Source organism: Mus pahari, chromosome 7, assembly GCF_900095145.1.
Source record: "Mus pahari chromosome 7, PAHARI_EIJ_v1.1, whole genome shotgun sequence".
NCBI lineage: Eukaryota > Metazoa > Chordata > Mammalia > Rodentia > Muridae > Mus > Mus pahari.
The window spans coordinates 60,645,688-60,649,744 of NC_034596.1; the positions used below are offsets into that span (position 1 = coordinate 60,645,688).

The 4,057-nt window shown below is 39.5% G+C and overlaps 1 pseudogene; it reads left to right on the top strand.

Moving 5' to 3' along the window:
- Nucleotides 1-783: 783 nt before the first annotated feature.
- LOC110324035 lies at nt 784-1,357 on the top strand (annotated as a pseudogene).
- Nucleotides 1,358-4,057: the final 2,700 nt, after the last annotated feature.

Genomic DNA, 4,057 nt, shown 5'->3' on the forward strand with positions numbered 1-4,057 from the left:
TCAGAAAGTAGGGCATACATTCCAGATCTGCACTCAGGAGGCAGATCTACATGAGTCTGAGGCCAACCTAGTATTCAAGGAGGGTTCCAGAACAGTCGGTGCTATGTAGAAAGACCATGTATCAAATAATTTATATAGATATAAATTTATATAGATATAAATATATATCAGTATTTATTGTTGCACTGTTCACGATAGCCAGGAGGTAGATCCAGACTGGATATCCATAAATAGATGAATAGATAAATAAAATGTGATAACATATGTAATGAAATTTTATTTAGTCATAAAGAAAAAAATAAAATGGCATTTGCAAGAAAATGGATGGAACTGGAAAGTGAAATAAGCCAGACTCAGACAAATGTCACACATGCTCTTTCACATTTTAAATTATACGTGTATAATGTATGTGTACATCACACAGCTAAGAAAGAGATTATGAAAGAAGGGGTACAAATCTTAAAGAAGGGAAGAGAAGAGAAGGTAATGGAATGCATGTTATGCAAAAACAAACGGAGTCACTATTTGCAGGGAAGAGAGAGTCAACCAAAGGGAGGAAGGGAATTAATTAGAATAAAGTATAATGACTAATGTGAATGCAAATGCCATAATGAAACCTATTGGCTTGTATATTGACATTTTTTAAATTATAAAAACTTCTAGGAAGTGAAAACAGGATCTTCTGATTCAGTTTCCATATCACTTTAGCTGAAGTTGCAAAAACACATTGAAGATGGCAAGAAAAGAAATAGAAAGGTGGCTCTTCCTGTAAGCAGCCAGAGGTGACCTGGGAAGATGGTTGCCTACTCCCTTGACCCAGAAAACCCCACAAAATCATGAAAATCAAGAAGTTCAAACCTTTGTGTTCACTTGAAGAACACCCAGGAAACTGGCCAGGCCATCAAGGGTATGCATATCCACAAAGCCACCAAGTATCTGAAGGATGCCACTTTAAAGAAGCAATGTGTGCCGTTCCAGCAGCACAATGGTGGAGTCAGTAGGTGTGCCCAGGTCAAATAGTGGGGCTGGACACAGGGATGGTGGCCAGAAAAGTGTGCTGAATTTTTGCTGCACATGCTTAAAAATGCAGAGAGTAATGTGGAACTTAAGGGTTTAGACATAGATTCTCTAGTCATTGAACACATCCAGGCCAACAATGCACCTAAGATGCGCCGATGAATCTTACAGAGCTCATGGCTAGATTAACCCATACATGAGCTCACCCTGCTACATTGAGATTATCATCACTGAGAAGGAGCAGGCTGTTACAAAGCCAGAAGAGGTTGCACAGAAAAAAAAGATATTCCAGAAGAAACTGAAGAAACAATCTCATGGCACAGGAATAAATTCAGCATAAAATAAATGTAGATAAAGTATAAAGAAAAGGAAAGGAAAAGGAAATAGAAAGGTGAATGAGGAAGCTGTCATTTGCCTGACATAACGAAATGGTGTTATGGGATATTTGAACCTGTTTCGAGCTATGGTGTGGCTCAGCCCTTAGCACACATCTTTAATCCCTCTGGCCAGAATACAGACACTCCCTTAGTATTCATCTTTAACTCCAAACAATGAAGGTAAAGTTAGTTTGTAAAAGGGAGCACCCATGTTTGAAAATGATATCTAATTGAGTAACAGAAAATGTGGTGAATCAGAGAAAGATTTGACAGAACAGGATATGCCCAACTCTCAGGAGAGGAGAAGGGAGACAAGCTACTTAAGGTAGAGACAGAACAGGAGAATGCGGTTACAGCACAGGAATACAGTGATGTATATGGAGGGCCATGCAGTAGAGTTGAGAGGGAGAGTTGAGCAGCACAGAAAGGGAGAAGGAGGCAGGTTTACCAGGAGAGCTTTACAAAGGATGGAAGAGAGAACGAGATAGACACAGGTAAAGACAGACAAGCAAGGGAACGAGAAGGAGTCAAAAGTTTAGAAGTGATTACTAGTGAGTTTGAGGCCAAGCATAGCCATCCAGAGGCTGAGAGAGAAGCCAAATTGAGTAAGTCAGCTGGGAGAGGAGTTTCAGCCACAACAGCTGAGTTGAACAAGCCAGCTAGAGTTCAGAAAGAAGTAGAGTGAGCTTATGCAGCAGTGAGTCTCAGAGGCTGAAACATTCTAGGCCTACATAACTGTGCTGAGGCTAGAAGCTTCCAGGACTAGGCCAGGGCTAGCAGACTGAAGCAATAAGCCTCAGAGATGACATCTGTTCAGGCAAATGAAAGCTACTTTTACAAAGTGACATATTGAGAAGAAGGTTATAGCAATGAGATAGGTTGTAATATTTAAGTTTCACAATTGTGGATGGCTCACTTAAGTGGAATCAGCATTTATCCTTCTGAAATTGGCTCATCTCTTAGCACAATGTCCTCAAGGGCTCTGTGTTGTCAGAAGTTGAAGTGTTTCCTTCTTTTTTCAAGACAGATTAACATTCCATTGTGTGTATATAGAATTTTTATTTAATTAACCTATGTTGGATGTTTCCATCTCTGCTACTATAGGAAATGTTTCAATGAACATGGAGTGTTGAACTCATGTTAAATGCCCCTCTCATTTCTTGAAAGGAAGGAAACTGTCCAGAGTGTTAGATATGTCTTTGTGTTGATTGCTCTGACAGTATCCTGAATATTCAAGATCATCAATTGCATACAATAGAATTCTTCACTTAGTGTTATACTTCAGCAAAGCTATTTAGGCACAAGTTAGTTTTAAAGAAAGACGGGGTTCTTTTTGTTGTTGCTGCTGGGTTATAAAACATAGAGGTTTAAAAAGGCACTAAACTCTAAAGGAGAGACATAGGTCATAGGTGAGGACACAATTTAGGAAATGAAATCTTAGTCCTATTTTGAATTCATTAAATCTGTAATTGAATTGGTCTTTCAAATAAAAATGTCAAGAAGTTAGTGTTATGATTTAGAAACAAAATATCTTCCAAAAGATGCATGTGCTAGGGGCTTAGTTACCAGCTAATACGTTTGGGAGAGGTGTATGAATCCTAAAGAGATTGACCTGGAGAGTGGACTAATGCCTGGATGGATTCTCAATACAATGGCATTATTGGTATACGGGCTGGATAAAGGTTATGGGGATGTTTCTTAAATGACTTACCTTGTCCTGGCACTTTGTTTCCTCTTACTGCCCACACAAGGTGAACAGTTCCTTTACACCAAATTCTTAAAATTATAAAAATAAAGAATTTCAGCAGAGACAGATGCTCGCAGACAACCACTGGATTGAGCACGGGATCCCCAATGAAGGAGTTACAGAAAGGACTGAAGGAGCTGAAGGAGTTTGCAGCCCCATAGGAAGAACCACAACATCAATCAGCCAATCCCCCCAGAGCTCCTAGGGACTAAACCACCAACCAAAGAGTATGCATGGAGGGACCCATGACTCCAGCTGCATATGTAGCAGAGGATGGCCTTGTCGGGCATCAACGGGAGGAGAGCCCTTGCTCCCTTGGGAGCCTGATACCCCAGTGTAGGGGGATGCAAGGGTAGGGAGGTGGGTGGGGAACACCTTCATAGAAGCAGGGAAAGGGGGAGGGATAGGGGGTTGGGGGAGGGGAATAACATTTGAAATGTAAATTTAAAAAAAAAAAAAAAAAAAAAAAAAAAAAAAGGACAGGTGATCTCCTGTTTGGTAACACAGTGGATGCAGGCTTATGTGGCAGCTCTGTCCTTTGTGAACTATGAGATCTTAGGTAATTTGCTTAACCCTTCTGGCCTTCAGCCTTTTTATCTATAAAAAAAGATGGTTGTAGACTTGTTTGAGAATTCGAATGAGTTATTAGAGCTCAGAATAAACCTTGATGCTTAGACAGAAAAAAAAAAGACCTTCACCAATAAAAAAAAACTAAAAGTTTTTTGTATTTTAATTAGAGAATCCTGATTAATTTAAATACACTCCCCCCCAAAAAATGAAAAATCCAAGCATGAACAAACCATTAAAACCTTAAGCCAAAACCAGGGTTATACAGGGAAATGTCTCAAAAAAAACATCATTCCAAGATTGTAGTGTTCATCAGTGCAACTATTCAAGTGTACAATGTAACAGGATT